A 25,671-nucleotide genomic window follows, 5' to 3' on the forward strand; every position below is an offset into this window, starting at 1 on the left:
CTCAGCAGAGTTGTTTTGCAGGGCTGGAAAAATACTGGGCCCCTGAGCAGGTCAAAGATAGTGCCAAAGCAGTGCACCTGGCCCCAGGCGGGGGATGGAAAGTACCCAGAAAAAAACCAGGTGATCCAAAGAACAATAGAGACTGCCCCAGCACCTCGTTCCTGGAACAGGGTGTTGACCCTAGGTTGAACCTGGCCTTATTTGAATTGTCCAATTAGAGCCCTGTAACCATGCTTCTCGCTTCTGTAAACCTCGCTTCCTGCTCTGAACCTCTATAAAAACCCCAATCCCTAGACCACCGCATGGCAGTCCTCCACGGAGATGCTGACGCCCGGGTACCCGTTTGGAAAAATAAAGCCTCTTGCTGTTGCATCCGAATACCTGGTCTCGGTGTCTTTGGTGACGGGGGTCTCTCAGAGTGAAAGACCTGAGACATGGGTCTTTCAAATGGTACCTTAAAGGCTGAGCACTGAGTGTGTGTGTGTAGGGGGTAATCTGAGGGTGGGTAGGGGGATTGGGGGGTAGGTGGGTAAACACCCTCATAGAATCAGGAGGAGGGGGGATGGGATAAGTGGTTCCTGGGAGGTAGGGGGAATGCGGTAAGGGGATAAAATAAAATTTGAAATGTAAATATAATACCCAATAAAAGAGGGGAAAAAAAGAAAAGCGGTTAGAACCAACATCCTTAATAAAATGTCAGCCCTCTTTAAAAAAAAAAAAAAAACTACCTTGATACTAAAATTTGTTTTGAGAATTGTATATTGCAGAATGATCAGCCTTGGTGTATCTACTCAACAAGCAAGCTGGGCAGACCTGCTCAAACCTCTGAGGTCCAGGAATTCCATCTGGATGCAGTGAAGACACAGCATCAGAGGCTTATCAATTTGCTCTTCCCCCCACTCCTCTTCTAATATCTCAACGCCCATATTCAGCTTGAAGAAGCTAATGATGAGTCAGCGCCCCTATTCCCTGGGCTTGGGGACTAAGGTGGTACATGTTGGGCTGTCTTTCTAGGGAAAAGTAGTCGTTTTGTGGGAATAGAGAGGATTAGCTAGGGTTTATTGCATAGCCATAACCTATTAGTAGAAATCTGTATAATTACTATCAAAATGAAGATATAAATTCTTAAATGGCACCAATTTACTTTGATTACAAATTTTAAGGTTTTCATTGGTACGAGCTCCTTATTGATATAAGAGTGAGATGAATATTGTTACTCTCATAGGCATTGTACCAGTATAACACACTTAGGTATACAAGGCTTAGACCCAGTCCTTCTTTAACTTTTTTTTAACTGATTTGAGATGGTCAGCCTGTGAGTTAAGGGACTACAGCAAATTCATGGCTTGGAGTTTATTGTTAGGGTGTTTTCTATGTTTTATTTAGAAATAGCTGAGTGGAGTTAACAGGCAACAGTCCAGATTACCTTACATGGATAGTTGGTTTTCAAAACATCAGAAATCCACAGAATTGACATGACAAACATTTCTGTATTAATGTTCATTTTGATTAGAGACCTGTCTGCTCCTGACAGCTTCATATATTGAATTCTAAGAAGAAATTGAGCATCTTTGGAGTTACTTCAGTTGTGGTGAGACAGCCACTAGACAAGAAGTGCCTCTGTCCTTCTACAGACAAATTACTGTCCAGAAAAGGACACACTCGCAGAATAGTCGACTGATTATATCTGCCTAGACAGAGTAATCAGCCCTTAATAATTCTGCAGCACTAAGGTCTGTCAGATGATCCTGGGCCAGAAGGCAGAAGAACAGATGCTCCAACCTTTTGTAGTAGAGGGAGTGTCCAGGTGTTCAGAGGTCTCTATAAATTGGCTAAGTTTTAGAAGCTATGCTTTGTGCTTCCCACAATTATAGTCAACTCAGTCATTCTGGATTTCTGATGGGGTTGAAAACTTATAGCCTCATAGCCAATTCTGGCTATTTACCTTGAGAGAAAAGATTTGAGTGGATGGTCGTCAGCTGACATTCATCCTAAAGCCAAGGAAAAAGCCAGGTTCAGAACTAAGTGTTTTAGTTAGGATAGATGACAGAGGTTCTGGTTAGTCAACAAAATGATGGACTGGGTATGAGGACTATCTTGCACCTCACGGGTACAAATTGGCATAATTATGCTCTAATTGTATTTTGAGAGAAAAGTTTCATTTTAACAGGAAGGGTGATATGTAGGAGGAGCTAAGGTGGGAGGAGTACTGAGAGGAGGAGAAGGAGTAAGAAGAGGAGGAGAAGAAGGAGAGGAGAAGCTAGGTGATGAAAGAGAGAAAGAGGGGGGAGACAGGGAGGCAGATGTTCATGTATCTCCACCAGTCAAAGATAGTTGATATATCTAGGTTGGGTAGTGGGTTACACCTCTGATTGAGCAATACCAAACTTATAAAGCCTATGATTAACATTTAAAAAAAATGTATATGTGCAAAAAGGAAAAGGGGGCATGGGGTAGGGGTCTTCTAAGGGGGGGGGAATGGGGAAAGGGGATGACATCTGAAGTGTAAATAAAATATCTAATAACAAAATAAAAAATAAAATAAATAAAATAAAATCAGAAAAAAAATATCAGGGGTCAAAGATGGAACAAAATTTGAGGGAATGGCCAACCAATGACTGGCCCACCCTGAGTCCTGTGCCATGAGAGGGACCCTACCCATCACACCATTGGTGATATTCGGCTATACTTGCATACAGGAGCCTAACATAACTGTTAGAGAGGCTTCTCCCCAGCACCTGATGGAAACAGATGCAGAGACCCAGCCAAGCATTAGGTGGAGTTTGAGGAATCCTGTGAAGGGGTGTGTGTCGGGGGGGGGGGGAATGACTGAAGGAGCCAGAGGGGTCAAGGATACCACAAGAAAACCTACAGAGTCAACTAACCTGGGCCCATAGGGGCTCATAGAGACTGACATGCAATCAGACAGCATGCATGGGACAGACCTAGGCCATCTGTACTTATATAATAGTTCTACAGCTGGGTGTTTATGTGGGACTCCTAAAGCTGGAGCAGGGGCTGTCTCCAACAACATTGCCTGCCTTTGGATTCCTTTTCCCCAAACTGGGCTGCCTTGTCTATTCTCAGTAGAATAAGATGTGTCTCATCTTACTGCAACTTGATAAGTCAAAGGCACTTGATATCTATGGGATACTTCCTCTTTTCTGAAGAGAAGGGGAAGGAGGATGGAAAGAGGAGAAAGGGAGGGACTGGGATGAGAAGAGGGAGGGGACGCTGCAGTCAGCATGTAAAGTAAATAAATAACTTAATTTAAAAAACCAGAATGTGGATGTCCCCTTTGGAATTTAATTTTGAAGGTTAAGAGATAGGGTATGTGCTGTGGGTCTTGAGTCCTTTGGCAGGCCTCTGTCTCCAAAAATATTTACATTACGATTCATAACAATAGCAAACTTACAGTTAGGAAGTAGCAACAAAAATAATTTTATGGTTGGGGTTCAGCACAACATGTGGAACTGTTTTAAAGGCTCACAGCATTAGGAAGGTCGAGAACCACTGCTCTAAAGGACTGTGATATATATTGTTCTCATCCCCGGAGAGAAACTGCGTGTTGAAATCTGGATGTTGCTGGCAATTTTGAATGCCAAGATTAAACCCACCACCAGATGTGTCTCCTAGTGAAGGGAAAGGACATCAGGACATGCTTCATCCTGTAGACAGAGCCCAGGGAACAGGACAGCAGGGAAGCAGGCACAGGGAAACAAAGCAGCAACTGCTGCAGAATCAGTCACCTCCAGGCTGAGTGTGCAAAGCCAGCTCTCAGTACAGCATGGCTGAGATCTGGGCAGTGGTCACCTGAAAAGTGCAGCTTCAACCATGTGATTACAAGGTCATACTTATTATAGAAGATGGAAATAGCCAAGCCCAGAAATAAGAATAATCTAGACATATCCTGTCTTTTATCTCCTTGGAGAGTAAGATTTGTTCATTTAACATGGTGGGCCTGATACCATTCATGGGTGATCTTAAGAAATAAAGGTACAGAGAACAGTGTTTATCTGTGTCCACAGAGTACCCAGATCCTAAAAGAGAAAAATTATTTGTCACTGGTAACTAATATTAGACAACAATATAAGGTAACAGTAGACTGTATGTCTAATGGGTAAAAGAGCAGTAACTGCACTCAGGGTCTGGGGAAAAATTAACAGAAAAGGTGATTCTGGGGCTAAATCTTATATATGGTGTGATTGTCAATCTCAATTCCTAACTTGATGAAAGCTAGACTCACCTTGAGATGGCCCTTTGGACAGGCCTGTTTTGAGTTTTTTTATACTAGGTTAATTGAAGTGGGAAGATCCCCCCACAGTGGGTAGCACCATCCCCTGGTGTGAGATCTTAGACAACAGAAAAAAAAGGAGAAATGCAGCCAGCAAGATGGCTCAATGGGTAAACTCATGGAAGGAAAGAAATGGCTTTTGCAAGTTGTTCTCTGACCTCTTACATTCATGCCATGGCATATATAACTCCTCATATAAATGCTAAGAACTATTATTTAAAGGAGAAAGTAATGTGAACACAGCAGCTATCCCATAGCTTCCCTATTCCCAACTGTGGATGCAATGTGAACAGCTGCTGCCTTGACACCTTCACCACAGTCATTCCCTGGACTGTGAGCCAAACGAAACCCTTTCTCCCTTAAGTCACCCTTGTCAAGGTATTTTATTACAGCAACAGAAAAACTAGCTAAGACAGGTGGGCATTAAGGAACTATTTCTCTCTAGTCCCCTGTTTCATTCATGAGTTTTTTCTTCTTTAAATTTATTTTCCACTCACCCATCCTGACCCAAGTTCCCCTCCCTCTACTCCTTCCAGGCCCTCCCTCTACTTCTCTCCCCCAGATCTATTCCTCCTCTGCTTCCCTTTAGAAAAGTGCAGGCCTCTCAGGCTCAGGAGTTAAGAACACTGGCCTGTTACTGTTGGTGAATAGCCCAGGTAACAGGTGGTATTTATGTGCTGTGAGTGAACTGCCTAAATCCTCTGCGTCTGAGTTCCTTAGTTAACAAGCTGGAACGATAGTCTATCTACAAGGATTTATGAGATTTATATAACATAACCCCAGCAAAATGTCTAGCAATGCTAGAATTTCAGCAAGTCTTAGCACCTTGCCTATTTCCCCATATACGTATTCTATTTGAGGGGTTAAGCATTGTCCTCTTAGTGAGCAATCTACTAGACTACTACTTAACATTGTCGGATGTGCTTGTTCCTGAAAATGCAGACAGTTTGTCAGAAGGGATAAACGTCGATTAAACTACAACAGGCAACTTTTTATGTCCTAGAGTTGCTGTGAAAACCCAACATTGACATGAATAAGTCCTAAATATTTTCGGTGGAGAAAGGTGGGAGAATCATCAGGCTTAGAGGTGCCTTTAATTCAAGTACTCTGTAGGTAGAGGCAGTCAGATCTTCATGAGTTCAAGGCTTGGGCCCGGGCTACATAGTAAGACCCTGCCTCACCCACATGGAGGCAGCACTTCCTTAGGCACCAGGCATGCGCGTGGGGAACAGACATGTATGCAGGCAAAGCACTCACACACACAACATAAAATAAATCTAAAAAAATTTTTTAAAAAGAACATGATCAAAAACAAACAAGCAAACAAAAAGAGCAACGATTAAAAAAAAAATGTTGGGAATGACCCTGACACTCATCATGCCCACGTCTGAGCCCTGCCTGCATAAGCAATAACCATGATGAACACCCCCTACCAAGCTATTCACTATGGCTTCATGTAATCAATTTTAACCACTACTAATCATAAAAAAATCATCAAGAACAAAATCAGAGCCGTCTCATTTGGTAGGGCTGGAACCAACGGCTCTCCTTTATCCACTTCAGTCTGAAAGAAAACATTCGCTCCCGACTTCAAGAAGAGCTGAGACGTGTGCGTGGCAAGGGCGGATCGTAGTAAACAACAGAGGGAAAATAAGAATGAAAATGGATGATCAGATTTTTAACCGAAACAACAGACTGTACCCTAAAATACAGAAGAAATGCAGTGCAGTCGGGGAAGGAAGAATTCTCTAAGTGGGGGAGGGGGAAGGGGAAGGAGGGTGTGTGTGTGTGTGTGTGTGTGGGGAATTTACAGAAATAAAGAAGCAAAATCAAAGTTTTGGATGAGAGAGCACAAGGTATGTGAAGCTAGTCTCGCCCTGCCGCAGTCCCTCCTGTGCTATGCTGCCACTTACTTCTCAAGGATAAGGAGGAAGCAGAGCCTGGGAGAAATTCTGCAGTCAGCGCGCTCTGCCAGGAAAGCTAGAAAACTCTGTACAGCTTTGCCTCCAAATTTCAAAGCAGCCCTTAGGAACTGACAGGCCAAAAAAGAAAGCTCTAAATCACCCCTCCCCCTCCTACTAAGAGCAGGAGATGGAGAATCTCAGGACCACAACCCACAAACCTTGTGGACACTCCTCAGGAGCGCTAACCAGAAACGAACCTGGTAGAGCCGGAATGCGTAAAACTCAGACCACAAACTCCAGCTGCAGAAGATGCCTTATGCTGAAAGCTAGGGATCTGTGCTGACATCTGAAAAAAACTCTGCTCTGCTGGAAGCTGTATGAACTCCACTGAATCACTGTTTACCAGCCTGGTCAAAGGAGTTTGAACTGGAGACACAGGTGGGCAGTTCTCACGCCAGCAGAGATAAAATTCTTAAGCAACACAGTGAGGGATATCTCTATCTCTATCTCTATCTCTATCTCTATCTCTATCTCTATCTCTATCTCTATCTCTATCTCTATCTCTATCTCTATCTCTAATCTATATCTATATCTATCTATATATGCATATATATATGTATGTATATATATATTTAATTTTTATTTCACCATCTTTGATTTTTTTACTTTTAAAATCTCACTTTTACATATTTATTGTTTTCTTTTTAAATGTTTATTTTTTTTTTCAATTTTAAGTTAGTGAGCTAGAGAGATAGTTCGGTTGTTAAGAGTACTTATCACTCTTTCGGAGACCTAAGATTCAGTTCCTGGCCCCCACATGGAAACTCAGGACAGTCTGTAACCCCAGTTCCAGGGATACAGTGCCCTCTTCTGGCTTCTCTGGGCTCTGTATGCATGCGGTGCACTTACATACATGAAGGCAAACCATAAAATAATTACACTTCCTTCTAATTTTCCCCCTCTTGGAATGTCTGCCTTCATTATCTCCAGTATTCCCGTTGGCGTACATCTTTCCGTCAGTCTTCCCTTCCCCCCTTTTCTAAAACAATTACTTTATGTGTATGTTTCCCCTGCATATATGTACGTACACTACATGCATGCCTAGTGCGTTTGGAGGTCCGAAGAGGGAGTCAAATACTCTAAAGCAGGAATTACAGATGGTTGTCAGCAGCTCTCTGGTGCCAGGAATGGAGTGCAGTTTCTCAGCAGCAAGCACTCCAAACCACCACTTAGTCATCTTTACCCTCTACCCTTTCTTTTTCTTCAAGGTACATGGATCTTCTTTTTAAGATATCTTCCTCACCTCTCAATATGCACCCCCCCACACACACATACCCTTTAGATTGTTCATATAAGAGAAAACGTTATTTGTTTGTTTTCCTGAGCCTGGCCTGTTTTTCTTAATCAGCTAATGACTTCTATTGCCATCCATTTTCTTGCAAATGTCATGATTTATTTTTCATATAGCTGCACGAAATTCGATTATGTATGTGTTGTATTTTCTTTGCCTATGGATCTGTCTATGAACATCTAGGCTAATTCTACTTCCTGGCCATTATGGAGAGTCCAGCAGTGACTGAGTTGCTGCAGTGGGTTAGCATAGTCCTTCAGTTATGGTCTCAGGAGTGCTGTGCCTGTCTCATATGGTAGTGTTTAGTAGTTTGGGAACTGCCACACTGAATTCCACAGTGGCTGCTTAAGGTTACATCTCCCTGAGCCTTGAATAAGGGTTCCTCTTCCCCAGAATTTGTTGTCACTTGGTTTTTTTGTAGACAGTCATTTAGATTGGGTGGGGTGGAATCTCCAAGCAGTTTTAATCGCATTTTCCCCATGGTTAAGGATGTGGAACACTTTCTAAAGTTTTTATTGGCCACTTTTATTTGTTGTTGACTGTCTGCTCAGTTACTGGATCCATTTGATTGTGTCATAGACAGATATCAGGATCTGTAGACACTAAACGGATTTTGCAGGTTCTTGTGTCCTAGAACAAGGAATTGGACGGAGACACATGAACAGTCCAGAAACACAGGTGCTTTATTAAGAGAGGAAAGTAGTTTGAGAGTGGAGTGGGCCAGAGCTGGGGACAGGGCAGAGGCTTTATGACACCTGTTCCTAGTGACCTGAGTAACTTTGTAGGCCTTGGGTGGTGAACACTTTCTATTGCACATGCCCTGCCTGTTAGATCACAGCCTTGTGGAAGGAGTTTTTGTCTCTCTCCCACCAGGTCCTGTATGCTACCATCGATGTAATTCTCTACCCTTTTCTCCTAACACAACAGAATGTTGTGATTTTATTGGTGTTTATCGTTTACATTTCTTTTAGATATTAGAGCCTAGTGGCATGTAGCTGGCCATGCTTTTTTCCACTCTGTGAACTTTGGTTTTTGCACTCTGTGGTCTTTCTCTTTGGTGGTTGATTCACTTGCTGTTCAGGACCTTCTTCATTTCACATGTTCCTTTCTCTTATTTCTTGAGATTGCTTCCTGCATGTGGTTTAGAAAACTCTTGTCAATGCCTGCACTTTCAAAGTGTTTCCCTTTAGCGGTCTGAAAGTCTCAAGCGTACATTAATACTATTGACCCACTTTGAACTGGTTTTATAAAGGGCAACGGTGTGAATCTAGTTTTCTTCTGCATTTGGAAATTCAGCTTTCCCAGCAGAAGAAAGGCTGCCTCTTTTCCAGTGTGTGCTTTTGATAACTTGTTAAAAGTTAGGTGGTTGTAATTGTGTGGGTTTATTTCCTTGTCTTTTATACTATTCCTTTTTTAAAATTATTATGGCTTTATAATATAATTTGAGATCTAGAATTGTGATAACCCCAGCATGGCTCTCTCTACACCAGGTGATTGCTTTGGCTGTCTAGGGTCTGTTTTTTGCTCCCATATTAAAAATGTCTTTATAAATCTATCAGTATGAATAAATGGCAAAAAATTATATAGGATACCACAAAATTATGAAGAAAACTTCATGTGTAATAGCATCAATGAACAAATTTAGAAATAAACTTGTAACAGAAATGTATAACTTGTAATTATATACTTTTACATATGTTTTATAATTGAAGATGATGTCATTTTCAAATAAAGTTAATAATAAAAAATGTTAAAAATTATAAAATGTTCCTGAGGAAAGTAGAAAATCCAAATAAACAGTGACAATTTGTGTTAATGGATTGGAAGAGTTTGTATTATTGTAAGCAATTTTCTTTTAACTGAGGTTCATATCTAGATCCAATGGAATCTTCACCAATGAATGAGTAGCCAGTGGCCTTTTTGTTGTTGTTGTAAAAAATATATGAGACCTAACATTGGCATGGATGTATGAAGTATTTAGCACAGCCAAAACAAAACAAAAATAAAGTTATAGAACTGTGAAAAAAATGTAGCTGTAAAACATTCACTTCCTGAGTTTAAAACTTACCATAAAGACACAGTTATCAAGACAGTCACGAGATCACAAGGAGACATAGATCCATGGAATAGGATTAGGCGTCTAGACACAACTTGGCAGAAAATCAGTTTATTTATTAAAATTAACACTAAAGTATTAGATAGCATTATGACATTTTCAAACAAAGTAGGTTTTAGTAGAGTCTTTTTTCTCCTTGTCTCCTACATGCTTGCTGTTGCCATCCTCCCCGCTCAGAGGAGATTCTCAGTATACCAAGTAATGCTATGTAAACCCTGCTCCACAATTTAAAGTCAGTTGGTTAATAGAAGGCTGGAGTCTGTGATTGGGCAGTAAAGTGAGAAAGGTTGGACTTGAGAATTGAATGAAGGGTTTCAGGGGAGACCAGGGGGAAAGGAAAAGAAAAAAGGACAGGGAGTGAGGAGGAGGCCACCACAAGCAGAGATGGACCATGAACATGTGGCCAGGAGAAACACTGAGTAAGGGATATATGGCTGGGATGGAAGTCAGAATATCTCAAAACCTGCCCAGCCACAGGCTCTAGCCCTTTATTATCCAATTAATTTTAAATTGGGGAGCAGGGTTTACACAGTATCACTTGCCATACTGAGGGTCTTCTTGTCAGGGGCAACCAGATCTTGGGGGCCAGTAATCAGCATTTGAATGTATGTAATTTGAATACATAGCAGCCCCAGACCAATCCCCAACAGCCTGCTACTCTTGATCTACCCCTGTCACCACTCACTTCCTGTTTTCTTTTATGTCCTAGGTGACTTTCTGCACACTCCATGCTTCATTATCACCTATGATACAAGGTGACCCAAGCCCCAAAGCCAAAATCCTCATGTTCTCTTTCACCTGCAGATCCTAGCATGTAATGTGTATGGATGCACATGTGTATGTGTAAATGTGGGTAATACCTACAAAAAAATACCCACCCATTTATTTCTTAACAATGGTATCTGTGCTGTTCTTTGAGGGAAAGGATGAGTTTATTGAAAAAAAAAGTGCTAGTGAAATAATTGGATAGCTACACGACAAAGATGAACTTGGACCATCACCATATAACATATGTAAAAACTAAATCAAAGTAGATCGTGTGTGTGTGTGTGTGTGTGTGTGTGTGTGTGTGTGTGTGTGTGTGTGTGTAATAGATAAAACAATAAGCTTTCAAACACCGAAATCTTTTAATTAGGGAAAGTTTTATTGGCTTGTGTCAGTTTGAGTAAGAAATGTCTCACTGAGGCTCAAGCATTTGAACACTGGGGCTCCCAGCTAGGGATGGTGTTTGGTAGGATGTGGGGAGGTGCAGCCTTGCAGGAGGAAGAAAGTCCATCCAGTGGTTGGGCACTGAGAGTTTAAACCCTCCCCTCCCCTTCCTTCTCAACCTCTGCTTTCTGCTCTGGCCCTCCTCACGCCTCCTGCTCTCTGTCATGCTTCCTTGCCATATAAGAAACTCATCTCGATTGAAACGGTAAGCCCAATCACACTCCTTTGATAAGTTGCCTTCGTCATGGTCTTTTATCACAACAGGAGAAAAGGAAAAGATACATGGGTAAAATACAAAACTTATGGCCCACTAAAGAAAAATGAAGACTAGTTGAACTTCACCAAAATTTGATTTTTTTTTTTTTTTTAACACTTGAAAAGAAGCCATCATCTCCATTCTGATCTGTGTAACCACGACCTTCACTGTTATTTTCTTTTGCCTCTGGGGAATTTTCTTGAGGAGATTTCTGATGACTGGGTTCAGTTTTTGATGGGGCTTGATTTGCCATTGCTTCTGTGAGGGATGTGTGGCCATGGGCATGTTAGTGACAAAAAGTTTCAGTGCTAATATCACCATCTTTAAAACAGATAAAATTGATTGCACCTACCCTACAGTGTGTTGTGGGAAATAACTCACTGTTTATATTTGCTCCTGTTGTTTATAAGTAGTCTTATAATAATAATATAATATTAGTTATAATAATTGGTAATAAAGCTGTTTTACTATAACAAAGCATTTTTGACTCCAGAAGTTTATCACTACATAAAGCATTGTCATTTGCATATATTGGGCTAAATGTGCATCTAAAACTATCCTTTTTTTATTAATGCCCTAAACTTTATTTTTCTTCTCTTATACAATATATCCTAACCATAGACTCCTCTCTCTTCCTCATGATCCTCACTCCTACCTCCCCTCTCCTCCAGATACACTGTTTTTCCCTTTCCCTTTAGAAAACAGTAGGCCTCCCAGTGATATCAACTGAACTCAGCATAACAACTCACAATTAGACTGGGCACAAACCCTCATCCAGAGTGGTGCAACCAGTTAGCATGTGGTACTTATGTGCCTTAAACTTTCATATTTGGGGACTTCGTTAGTATTTCACTAGGCAGAGGGCTGTATAGCTTTTTCAGTGTGTTTTCTGTTTAAATTTGTGGGGATCCCTTTCACATCTCTTGGCATCAGAAAAAGAGGGACTAAAAAAAATTACATTTCCTTTGTGGTTTTATTTATTAGACTGTAGGTCTGTATTAGTTACTTTCTTTATTGGGGCTGCTAAAACATCTTAAGGATGGAATGGTTCATTCTGGCTTATAGTTAGAGAAAGGGTCCGTGGCTGCAGGGAAAGCATGGCAGGAGGAACGCGAGGTATCTGGTTGCATTGTGCCTACAGCCAGGAATCTGAGAGCTACAAATGTTGGCACGCAAAGCCTTTTTCTTTTTATATAGTCCAGGACCCCATCACAAGAAGTACTAATGCTCACACTTAGGGTGAATTGTCCCACCTCAGTTGTCTAATGTAGAAAATTCCTCTCAGTCATGGCCAGAGGCCAACCCAATCAAGATAACCTCTCATAAGTCTTCTGATTCTAGAGCCTGTCAAGTTGACAATCAATATTAACAAGGACTATTTATCTGGTAGGGATGATGGAGGAGCCATATTTACATGCTAATCTTTTGTGAATTCTACTCTGGTGTGTTGAATGCCAGTTTTTCCCTGCCTGTGGTATAATATCAGAGATAAGTGGGGAACTAACTCCATATGTAACCTGCACTGCCATGGTTAGATGTGAGCTGAGGCAATTCCTTCCCCTCTGCCCCTTGACTTTGAATCTCTGGGCTGAAAGTATAAATGCCTTCCATTCAAAGGAGTTCCAAGAATTTTTACTCCTCCAGATGGCTAAGAACCTCCAAGGTTTTTTCCCTTGTATTGGTGGTCCCAAAGGCAATTCTTGCCTTGGTCCCTGCTGCTACAACTTGGGGACATGTATTTGTCAAGTTAGAGTTCTAGGTGCTGGGGATACTAAGGAGGATGAGAAACCAGAGTCAATAATGCAACAAGGTCTCCCTGGACAACAGGATTGTTTCCCCTTTTAGCTGGGTACTTACTGACTACACAATTCCCCATGCTGACAAGGATATCTGCTGCACCTAAAGCACTGTGTTTCTTAACAGTCCATTGATCCCTTGTAAGCCGGATACACATAGCCAACCCTCAGCGCTAAGACAGGAGCATGTCCCCACATAACTCACTGTCACAAGCCTTGCTCCTGTCCCTCCCACTTCTGTTCCCAGAATTGCCAGGTAGAAGTTCTTTGCAGTCTACTAGGACTGCTTCTCACTTGCTTCCTGTATTATCTCTCTAAGACCCCATCACCTAGGAGACAGGTAGGAACTCCCCCAACGAATTCCACTCTATGCAAATTTCATAAAATTCCCAGCCCTTTATGCCACTCTCCATTACACTGATACCAGGTTGGTTTTGTTTTGTTTGTTTGTTTGTTTTTGTTTTTATATTTTTAGATACTAGAAAATGCAAAGAGTGGAAAGATGAATGGTTGTGCTCTAATTTCCATCCAGAAACAGTCCACGGAAGCTGCTGTATAGGTAATTGGTCACTTAAATTGGATTCTTGGAGCGGCCTTTTGCCCCCTCCTTCCCCATACAGATGCGTCCCCCACTCCTGCATCTCAGCAGACCTGAACGGTTTGTGCCCAGACAGCTGCTGAGCAGTGGCATAGCACCATCCACAGGAAACACTCTTCCTATGAAAGCCTCAAACTCTCACATTTTGGTCCAGCTCCTCCTACTTTTGGCTGCAGAATTTCTCTTTTGTTGGGCATTTTGTGGTGTCAGGGAACTTTTATATTCCAACTGTATTCTAAATTCTCCAATAAGGAATTTTAGTTGGCTCTTATTTTAGTGGGAGTCTTTAGCTCTAAGCATTATTAAATCCTTCAGAGACTTGCTTTTCTTCCTTCCTTCCTTCCTTCCTTCCTTCCTTCCTTCCTTTCTTTCTTTTTTCTTTCTTTCTTCCTTTTTTAACCTAACATCTATTTCTTCTCTTCTCCTTAATAGAAAAACTCTGATTTTATTGAGGATGTCATAATACTCAGATGAAAACAATCACTCTATAGTATCCTTTGGGTCAGTCACTGTAGACATAAACTTCCTCTGGGTTTTAAGAATGTTTGTGTTCCCCTGTATTGCTGCATGACATTTTGCTATAGGGCCTAACTCATTCTTGGAGCTCAGCTATTATGTATAGAAATGAAGTAACCAACTTACATATGTTAGGGAAAGCTAAGATAACTTTAAAGGTCTTGATGTTCAGTGTGTGCATGTATGTGTGTATATCTCTCTGTTGTGCGTGCATGCATGTGTGAGTGTGAGTGTGTGTGTGTGTGTGTGTGTGTGTGTGTGTGTGTGTGTGTGTGCTGGTCTTGGGACCTACAGTTTATATACTACTCAAGTACTTTGCCAATGTACATCCTAACCCTGATGTCCTAACAATTCAATGCCAGCAATTAACTGTCCCTAGTCCTATATGCATCTTCTCCCATCTTATTTAAATTTCTCTTAATTGAGGTTTAATTGCTAAGTGCAACTGGTAGGTTGTTAATGTTTAGATTGTCTAAATGTAAGTAGACTCACCATGGCTTAATAGACCAGGGTGTTTATTACCTATGTGATGAGGCCATCAAGAGGACAGAACTGAAATGTGTTCTTCAGTTGTCTACTGTCCCTCTATGGGTATTTTTGGCATTACTCTCCTTTTCCTGTTGCCTTATCTTCAGTATGGCTAGGCTGGTTCTTCATATCACATCCATACCTTGTCACAATCACTTGAAAAAGAACTACCTCTTTCCTGTTTTTAATCTCTCATGGTTACTCACAGACTCTGTGGCCAGGATATGTATGTTCCTGAAGCAAAAGTCAATGGCTATATGGGGAAATTGGACACAATTGGGTTTCCTCAGCAAGGACACAGAGGTGAATGCTCCCTGTATGGGCAGCCACTTAGGTCTGCTATCCAGATGATGGTGTTGGCATAAGGTTGCAAACTTAGGGCATTTAGAATTCCATTTTAGCATTCTATATGAAAACCAATCTCATTCTGGAGGAAAGCACACTGTACTGAACCCAGCAGTCATGCTAGACAGCTTACTAGTAATTTCATCTATAAAGCTGGTGTAAGGTTGCACACCCTGGGCATTTAGAATTGCCTTTCAGCATTCTTGACTGAAACCAATCTCTGGTTTCAGGGTCCAGTGCACTTCACTGAACCCAGCAGACATGAAGCTACACACCAGTTCACTGGTGATTCTGTCTATAATTTTACATAGTAATTATATATGTTTTATAGCAAAGCAGGTTCCTGTGATGGTATTTATCCAGATCACAGGATAAGGAAATCACCAGCTCTCATCTCCCTCCATTCCCCGTGTAGTAAATTAACACCTTTCAAAGGAAATAGAGAGCAGAAAACAGTACATCAGAAGGCAGATTACTAATTGGAGTATTCTGCTCCCAGATATCCCACTGAGAATCAGTTTAGTGTCATTACTAGCCAGCATCTGATGTGACATATGGTACCCATAACTTCATCTTACAGTTTCCTATGACAACAATGGGATAATAAGAAAAGTATCACCATAGCCTTTTCACACAGAGGGCGGCAGAGTTTTATTCTAATATATGCCGAACGAATGAGTAAATCTAAAAATCAATTATGAAGAAAATTTTTATGAACTGGTAAACATTACAGAATTATTTATTGGAAACTTGTCTCGGCAAACATTTGGTTAATTAACTCTTTTGTTCTAGTAGCAAGGAGACACTATTAGGAAGAATTTATTATCTTTTCCTTATGAGCTACAACATGGACACATGGATAAGCAGTTAGCACCTTACAGTGTAGAAAGAGAAGCCACAGAGTCTTGTAGTAAAATTGTATAATACATCCAAGAAAGCAAAGAGAGGGATGCAAAGAGTTAGTTACTTATGCTAACATTAGCTACAGCAAGAGCGACAATAACAAGAGCCAGAACTGTAATGGCTTGACATATACACTTTGTTCTTAATTATCTAAGAGTTGATTGAAGATATTTCTGGTTAGTGGGAATTACCATGACCAACACGTTTATGAGGAAATGGACAAGTTTTCCTCCATGTGTGGCGACACAGTCCAATGATGACCCTACATCTTCAATATGCTGTGTTTTCTGGGTTCTCTGTGAGTGTTGAGCTCTGGCCAGCTTATGGAAGAAAAGAGCAATTTTGCATAAATACAACCAAGATTTTAGTCACGTTAGAGGAGATCCGATTTATATTTTATTGGCTAATGCCAGTCACATGGCCTCATCTAGGTATAGACAGTTAGAAGTACAGTTCCTGTTCAGGTGGTCTTTATCTAAAACCAGCTCCAACCTATAAAATCAAAGTATGGATCTGTGGTGGGGGGGCAAGCCAGCTTTACCATGGACAGCTTCCTGGAAGAGCTGGATTAACATAGGGTTGTGAAGAATGAATTTGTCAGCCAGATACTGACCTACATCCCAGCTACAGGCAAAATATTTGAGAGAACATTTTTAATGAACTATGTTCTGAAAGATGTGAAGTCATCTTTGCCAATTAAAAAGCGTTCAAGAAGTTTCATATCTAATAATGTCCAACAGAGCCATTCACTATGATACATCTGTGTGGGACAGTTTCTAGGGAAAGAGTGATGCCCTCAATATTCTTGTAAATAAAGCTGTCTGGGTGTGGGATTGGATCATGAGTTCATCTGAGGTTTACATGGAATCAGATAGATTTCAGGCCTGTTCTCCATTCTGGAGCTGCAAACTGAGCCAGCAGAGCGTAGCCATAGAGCAAGAAAGGGCCAGTCAAGTATCAGGGAAGAATTCTGTTGTGAGTTACTTGGACATCTCATGGAGAGAGTCTGACCAGAGGGTCAATTAAACAACTGATCTTTCTAAATCTTGGTTTCCTCACGGGTGAGTCCACACTTTCTGTAAGTTCACAGTCCCATTCCTACCTAAATTATTGCATGGTCATTAGGAGCTAAGACATCAGAAGTGAGGGAGAAGCCAAACAAATAAATGGTGTAGACGGAGCCAGTTGCAAATGATTGTATTATCCAAATTGGCAAGTCCTTGACTTCTGTTTTTAGTCAACAGCATTTGGTGCAGTCACATCCGGACAGCTCTAGAGTTGGAAACTGGTGAAGGACCATCAATGGCCAGGTGGCAAACTTTAGGATGCATTCCACAAGCTGCAACACCTCCCAGATAGCTCCTGGCCAGCCAAATGGCCCAATTAAAAATGGGAGGACTACAGTTCTATCTGTTCCATGCAGGAAATTGCTCTTGACTTGCTCTGTACTTTCTAGCCTATAGGGCCTCCAGTAACCCAGCCCCTCACAGATTTCAAGCAACAACATTCTAAGCAATCCTCTTCCCTCTAACCTTGTCTACTCACTGTGTGCTTAGAGGATTTCATCCAATAAGTTCTTGGTTCATTCCTATTAAGCCCTCCAATAAAGAAGTAGCACAAAGGGTTTGTAATTTCAGCTCAGCTTTATGGACAGCTCAGGCTGAAACAGTGAATGGTTTCATTTCTTAAAGTGATTTTCTTTGTTTCAAAAGAATCACACTGTGGAGCTGCAAAGTCAGAACCTATGAGTAGCCCAGTGACTCTGAGGACATAACATCAGATTTCTGCCTCACCTACCCTTGGCCCTTCCTGGACTGTCTGGACAGCTCTGAGATAGACTGCATCCTTCATTCCTGATCTGACAGTGAAGCTAAGGTTCTCCTGTCAATGACATACAGAAAAGGCTGCAAACAGAAGCAGGAAACTAGTAGCAGAAGGCCAAAAATTTATGACCACAGTCAAGCACTTAATCCAATGATAATGTATGGAAAAAATATAATCTTTGCTGTAAAGTAATTTTAACCATTTGCATATATTCTCCCTAGAGGAAAAAAAAAAAAAACCTGGGTACCTAGCCTTAAAGAGTGTGTTGCCCCCTAGAATTACTCTAATTACCTGTGAGCTAATTAGAGACTATTATGTATTCAGAAGTAAGAATTTTATTCTTAAAAATTTGCATTTCCAGCAAGAGGCTCATTTTCTATGCACCATAAGGTGAGTGTTCCCTGCTGACTTCCTCTCCCTGGGTATAAGCTGGCTTACTCTGGGACCACTATAATCAGAAGTCCATTAGGCAGAGCCTGGGGAAGCCAGGAAGTGGGAGCAGACTTCTAGGGTAGACACAAAGGTCTGGAAACTAGTAGCAGAATCAAGTGTTTGGAGAAACACAATTTGGACAGCTCCTTGCTGAAGCCACTTTTGAGTTTGTTCAGATAACCCAAGACTTTCCAGAAGAAACAGAGTACCAGGCACTCCCACAAGTAAGAAACAGCCCTTGCCTGTCCCTGAAATGAGTTAGGAATTTTAGGTTGCTTGGATAGGGCCTGGCAATGTATATGTATATATGTATACGTATACGCATACGTATATGTATATGTTTATGTATATGATGTATATGTATATGATGTATATGTGTATATATATGATGTATATGTGTATATATGATGTATATGTGTATATGGATATGATGTATATGTACATATATGTATATATATACATATACACACACACACACATGTCTAGCATGGGTAGCTTACACAGTCTGAGATTTCCCCTTTTTCTTTGGATCCCTAGCTCTGGTTTCTTTTTATTGTGACAATGGGCTAAAGTCTCCATGTTCTTGCCCATGTCACTATACCTCAGAGTTTTGGCTGAGGGACAAGTGTGGAAGAAGGAAAGGATGACTTCCTTCTACTATCCGACTCTGAGTAGATAGAGTATCACAGGATTGTACCTCTTCAGGGAGCATCTTTCCCCAGATAGGTTTCACTGATCAGGAAGCTCAGGCTGCCAAGGGCTGTTGTCAAGACCAGGGGAATTTTAAGTTGAAAATCAGAACAGGGCCAATACGTTAACTCCTCTGAGACTAGCACATTTGTAACAAAAATCAGACTTAAGTGCTAAGTGGTTTGGATTCATAGTTTTACTCATTAACTTCTCTGCTTCATCATTTCTTTATATTTGTGATTTCTAAAGAACAATTTAGTCTAGAATAGGAAAGCAGCCATGTGACAAATACTACCATTGCCCTGTTCTCTGACTGTGTTGTTGATTCATCATACATTTATTTTACTATGAACCCAAACATTTTTTCCAGTTCTCAAAAGCCCCTACCTGTGTATGGGCCAGTGCCAAAATCTCACATAAAATTCCTGACAAATGGTCATTTCTAAATAGATTAGCATCAGACTAAAAGTCTAGTTTACTCTAAAATTTGTTTTGCAAAATTTCCTCAACTTTCCTTTCCAAATAATCCCATTGAAATTTTCATTCTGTTGTGAGAAATACTATGACCAAAAGTGACTCAGGTGGAGGGAATACAAGAATCCAGGGTGATTATGTCTTCCCACCTGATCCAACTTTGTTTTTTATTTGAAGCAGCTTCTTAATAAAAATATGACAACTTAAATGCATAGGTTTTTTTTTTTTTAGCATTTTGTTGTTATTTTTTGCATTTTCAAACTTTTCACTGATTCTTTGTGAGTTTTACATCATGTACCCAGTCCCACCCATCACCCCTTCCCCTCTCATCCACCCTCCACCCTCCAAACCTCCCCCCAAAGAAAACAAAACAAACAAAGCAAAACAAAAAGAAACAAAACAAAATGAAGCATTAAAAAAATCTCATTGTGAAAGCCACAGTGTGTCCCACACACAGTGTATCCCACAGTACACCCTTAAATGCATGTTTTTATTCCTTTGCACTAAGTCAAAACTTCCTATTATCTGTCTTGTGTTCTTTCACTGACATCACCTAAGTGATTTCAGATCACCTATGCATTTCAAATTAGCCCTGCTCAAGCCCCGAGAGACCTAAGTATAAGAAAAGCTGATGCCATACAATTCCATGCTCTTTGTGTGATACAGTGGCAAGTTGATTTCTTTCCCTGAAGCTTGCCCAGGGAAAAATAAATGCATATGCAGATGGTGTAGCAAGTGGTGATTCACTCATGCTCAACCATTTAAGGCATACCTGAAGTGGGGAAGGGATGGTGATGGGAATGGAAGCCAGGCTGAATGGAAAAGTTAGTTCATCAGAAACGAGAATGAATTGCATGCAGCAACAACAGAGACAGCACACAGTTTGGGTGCCAACACACACCAGCCAAAGTCCACTAACAGCCAAAGGAATTGATTTCCTTACAGGTCGTAGCATCGGAGAACACACACAGAGATGAAAAACGAGAATCTCAATAACAGGGGGCCAGGGAGCAGAGGAAACTCCAATGTTGTGACTGGATCTTACCTTGGAGGAGAAAAGAATGAGAGAAATGGAAAATATAACTGGGTATAAAAATAAAATAAAATAAAAACAGTAATCACTCACACTAGCTAAGATACAGTCCCAACTTTTAGTGTCAGCTGGATTCCTGTGTCCTGCTCAGGAGATGGACAGTAGATATGGTCCAGCTCTAGGGTGGAATTCAGACTGGCATGAAAAATAATGATCTTATGATTAGAAACCATTATTAGGTTGACTTAATCCAGTGGCATACTTTCTGCTTTTTTCCCCTCAATTGCCAACTTTCTGAACTCACATGTGACTATGGCAACAGACAAAGGAAGAACAACCCAGCATCCATCCTAAAGGCTCATTGATTCCAGTTGAGTCAATTCTGAGTTGACTTAGCATTGCTGATAGATTATTGATAAGACAGTATTCTGACTTCTTCAGGGACCTAGGCAGTTTATGCAGAAGGGACCTGAGGAGAGAAAAGGATTTCTTCAGGCTAGTGACTGTGGCAAGATGTGGGACGTGAGCCCTGTAACAGGTCAGCATGTCCAACGAAACTCTCCAAATTGAACACATGAGATGACTCTCAAGAGACAATTTGAGTCATCCTTAGTTCACAGGTTATATTCTTAGAGTACTACACAGATAGAGGGTGCACAGATAAAAAAAAAAAATGTCTGCTCTCTTTAAGAATGCCTTTCTTCTATTCATGCAAACAACAATCTCACAGAGACTTTCCTCCTCCGCACTGTGGCTCTGCACCATTGCTCCAGCCTCATTTCTGAGATTCAGAAATTTATAATTGGTTTTACAATTGTCACTGAGGTACCTTAATGGCTTTTTGCAAATTATTTGTTATAGGGACGACATTGCTGGAAACCAAACTGAAGAGGAAAATTAACCCGTGCTCTGGCCACCACCACAAATCCAGCTGTTTATATTTGCTTTGTTCAAGATCTTACCCAGGTGCACCCAAAATTTAATCATAAGACAGTGTTTTGACTACTCTGTGTCTATTGTGTAATTACTATAATTATACCTTCAGTCATGTGGTGTCTACAACAGATTTCTGAATGTAAAGTCTGACTGGCCAATAAAACTACTTCCTCACTCCGTTTCACACCTAGGTATAGAATTAGTCTGGGGTTAATTTTTCCTTTCTGTTTCTTTTCTCTTTTGCCCTTGTTTCTTTGTTTCTTTCTTTCTTTCCTTCCTTCTTTCTTTCTTTCTCTTTCTTTCTTTCTTTTTTAGAGAGAGAAAGAGACAGGTGAAGAGTGATTTTCTGTCTGAATGTCTTCTAGGTAGCACCTTCCACTTCTGTGTCAGTTTAAAAAATTAACCCTGCTACTTTGCTTGCAAACATATTTTCGATTCTATTATTTAGGAATTATATCCCATGTGTGTCCCTAAAGAACTATATGGACTAGAAATAGAGAAAATGTGATGTTTAATTAGAAATTTGTTTTAAAATAGGACTGAGTCCAGATCCTGGATAAAGCAGTGACTGTGAGATCGGGTGAGTAGCTAATGTCCTGTTAGACAATGTAACTCTTCCTTCCCATGGAAGGCATCACTAATCAATCATCAGGCATCACTAATCAATCATCAGGCTCTTGCACAAAAGCATAGGATATAGTTTAACATCGTTCTCAGCACATTAGCTAGGAAGAACATTGCTACAGAGAGACAGGAATGGCTCCCAAAGGCTTGTGTGTTAAAGGCTTGGTCTTCATCTTTGTGCTGTTGGAATGTGGTAGAACTTTTAAAGGAAAAACAATAGCAGTGCTTAAGTCACTGCAGGTAGGACCTGCCTGGAAGGGAATTGTGGGATGCCAGTCTTTTCTTCCTTTTCTTTGTTTCCTGTCCTTGGTGAATGCAATAGCTTTGTTTGATCATGTATTCTTCTACTGTAACATACTGCCTTACCACAAGCCCAAAGCCAGTGGGAGCAAGCAACCGTAGATAGAAACTCTAGAATCTGTAAACTTTTTCTCTATAGAAGCTAAGTATCTCATGTGTTTGTTATGTAAAGAAAATTGATTAACAGACACAAAACTCACATTCTCTAGTGTTCTGGAAAGTGAATGTAGGTAGGAATAATTTTTTTTTTTTAACTAGACAGAGTTTCACTACATATACCAGACTGGCCTCAAACTCAGAGACAGGAATTCTGCCTGTTTCTGCCTCTCTAGTACTGGGATTACATGTGTGTGCCACCATGCACAGCTGTGAAGAGTATTCCAGTTTCCCCATGGATTAGCCATAGATGCCACTTGTGAGGACATTAGAGGGGGTATCTGTTAGGCTGACCTAGCTCTCCCAAGGCATGTACTTGATGGCCACTGAGTTCATGTGAATGTAGAGAACATTTAGGTGATTCGATCTTCAAGGGAGACCAGTGAGCATGCTGCTACAGTACTCGTCAGAGTTACAGTAAACAATCCATCCCCTTGAGTCATGGGATAAAGAAGAGGACACGGCCTTAGAATTGGAAGTGTCAGCAAGTATCTTCTGTGGACACCACTTGGTTGCTTTACTCATGCCACCATCCTTGTCCTCTGCTTGTTTTGCCCTTCTACAAGTTCTCCAGCCTTCCTCACAGCACACTCCTGCCTTACAGCAATGAGCTCCAGCCTCATCCTCTCGTGTGCTCACCGTCACCTCCACTATCTCCTAGGTAACCTTACTCTAAAGTTTTTCTTTGTCTAAATCTGTGTTGGCTCCAAAGTAGAGTATGGAGTAACCTGTTTCTATGTGTTGGCAAAGTGGGGAGTGTCTGGATGCTCTTACTGATTTCCTCAGCAAATGAGAATAAGACCATTCTCATTATTTGCAGACCATTATTTTGGAAGAATAAAAGAAAATGAAGCAATGGTTGAAAAATTTAGGATCTGTTTATGAATGAATACTTCACACATAAAACATAATAAATCCACTCTGAATCATTTCTCTCAGTATACTGTGGGGTCAGGGAGGATTATACACCAGTCACTCTTTGATGAAAACACCTTCTCTCAGTCTTGTCTATGTAACTGGGTGACTCTATTTCAGTTGATCTGGAAGTAGTGTTGGGATTAGGGTGGAAACCAAGAAAACTCACTTCAGATACAAAAGCTTACAGACTAAAAGCATTATTTTCTGATCGCTCAGGGAGATGACCATTTTGGAATCTGAACCATGTCCCCAAAGGATGATTGTACAACATTTTTAAATGGTGGGAACACAAAACAAAGAGGAAGCTGGGGTGAGCTGCGGTGTTATCCAACTGTATTTTGACATTATGGGTTAAGAAAAGAGTACTTGTTGGAGACCTGACCATACCCAAGGCACCTTGCTGCAAGGTCCTTAATTCATTTTCCTAGACTTAGGGCTGGAGCTCAGAGTGATAAGGGGACAAAGGAACAGGTCAATGCATGTAGTTAATTAGGGCATAACAGACAATTGGTTATATATCTTTACAACTTATGCACCTTCGTTTAGATAACAGCAATTTCTATATTCTTTACCAGTTAACAGACAATTAGGAAAACATTTGAAGAAGTGGGATAGGTGTTCATTCCTAGGCCTGGGAACACAGACTTGTTTGACCCCACCAATAAAGTGGAGAAGTCATTGAGACATCTGGAATCACACAACTGTTTACAACAAAAGCTGTTCAGCTACAGGGGAGTCTCCAGCTCCCCTAGGGCATAGGACCTTGATTTTAGTTCCTGAAAATGAAATGGTCGTACTTAGAATAAGTTTTGTTGTTGTCATTTTTGCTTGTTTGTTTGTTTTTGTTTATTCTCAACAGTTGATGTCTGGGGCTAGTAGTTTATTTGATTCACTGTGGTAGGTCATGGCTCGGACCTACACCTCATTTTTCTTTGTCTCTTTAATGATGATGGCCTCTGACTCCTTCTCAGAATGATGACGATGGCATACTGTTTCATCATCTCAAGAATTCATTTTTTTGAATAATAGCCTAATGTCTTGTGAGAAATTTAAATATCTTATTAACAGGAGTCTTCAGCCTTCCTTTTAATGAAAACATTAATGCTCTTCTTTCTCCATCAGGTCTCATTCTGAGGAGCATCATGTCAATCAATAAAGCATTGCCCAAGCCATTGAGGATGTGAGATGTCATCATAAGAGAGTGTCAACGTAACTTCAGGTTCTTTTCTAAGAGCAAGGCCATGTACAGTTCACCTCACTACAAATACCCACATTCATATTGTTCCTGTTGCTTCCTTCAGGATATATTCTGTGTTCTTCAATCTTTGTTGAATTACATCATAGTCTCAAATGGGGTGGATTATAGTGCATTCAGAATCCCCATCATCTCCTTTTAAAGTCTTACTCCTTGTGATAACTACATGTGTTGACTGATGTGTTAAATCATCGCAGAGATTTCCATCTTGAAATGAATGTGACAATTACTCTTTCACGCGAACAAATAAAAGTCTGATTTATGTCTCAGAAATTCTATGGGGGCAGAGTTTATGTACTGCAGTATATCATATTTTGTCATAGTTGGGGCTGTTAATTTTTTCAATGAGATTTTAGGACAGTAAACTGAGTTTGTGAGTTGTATCACTCAGCTAGGTTAGGATTATGCTGTGGTAATAAATCATGCCCAAGTTTCTCTTGCTTGAAACAATAAGAGTTTGCTTCTGGCTTGTGGTGTATATTTATCACAAACCTCACTGGGAAAGCTTGTATGTCTTATTCAGGAATGGAGATGAGTAGTGGCTCCATCATCTCTCTGTCTCTGTTATTTCAAGAGGAAGGAAGGAAGGGGATGTGAGGGCTTCCATGCTGAATTTTTCGTTATTTCATCTTGATTTTCTTCAAGTTTATTGGGTTAAAATTGAAGCATCATAAAAACCACCCTGCATCCTGATATATTGTATGTACCCTCTGTCACCATAGCGAACTAAACAAGTATTTCTGATGACCTCAATTTTTTTCTCTTTTGTAATCATGGCTTTCTCTAACAGACTACTCAAGCAATTGTTAACTGTTTCTGCTTGCTTGTGTTATGTTTCCATTTACTTTTATTTTAGTGCAAGCAATTTTACATATTCTAGAGTTTTGTTTAAATGTATTCTTCGAACTTATTTTTAAAATAAACTTTAGCGTTTATTCTTTTACTACTGGCTTCTTTCACTCAGAAAAAAATGATTTAGAAAATCACTTCTGATGTGTGTATTGATAACACCCTTGTTCCTCTTCACCACTGAGTGGGCTTCTGCTGTGAGAATACTTCATCTTTGTTTATTCATTATCTGCTAGTGGGAATTTGGTTCAGTTATAGTTTTTGGTTACCTGAAAGCTGAGAATGTTTGGTACAAGGCTTCCTGCAGCCATGTGCTTTGTTTATCTTTGTACATGGCCTGGAGTGGAGATTTTCTAAAATTCCT

At 40.6% G+C, this 25,671-nt stretch overlaps 1 long non-coding RNA gene across 2 annotated transcripts; it reads left to right on the forward strand.

Moving 5' to 3' along the window:
• The first annotated feature begins 2,854 nt into the window (after positions 1 to 2,854).
• Positions 2,855 to 25,401, forward strand: LOC143435338 (uncharacterized). 2 transcript variants are annotated; one of them, XR_013105554.1, is made up of 5 exons: positions 2,855 to 6,636; positions 21,131 to 21,235; positions 21,743 to 21,785; positions 22,852 to 22,946; positions 24,326 to 25,401. It is a non-coding gene; the product is annotated as an uncharacterized LOC143435338 (long non-coding RNA). The 2 variants fall into 2 exon arrangements; XR_013105555.1 differs by lacking the exon at positions 21,131 to 21,235.
• The last annotated feature ends 270 nt before the right edge of the window (positions 25,402 to 25,671 follow it).

The sequence above is a fragment of the Arvicanthis niloticus genome, chromosome 21 (assembly GCF_011762505.2).
Source record: "Arvicanthis niloticus isolate mArvNil1 chromosome 21, mArvNil1.pat.X, whole genome shotgun sequence".
NCBI classification, from domain to species: domain Eukaryota; kingdom Metazoa; phylum Chordata; class Mammalia; order Rodentia; family Muridae; genus Arvicanthis; species Arvicanthis niloticus.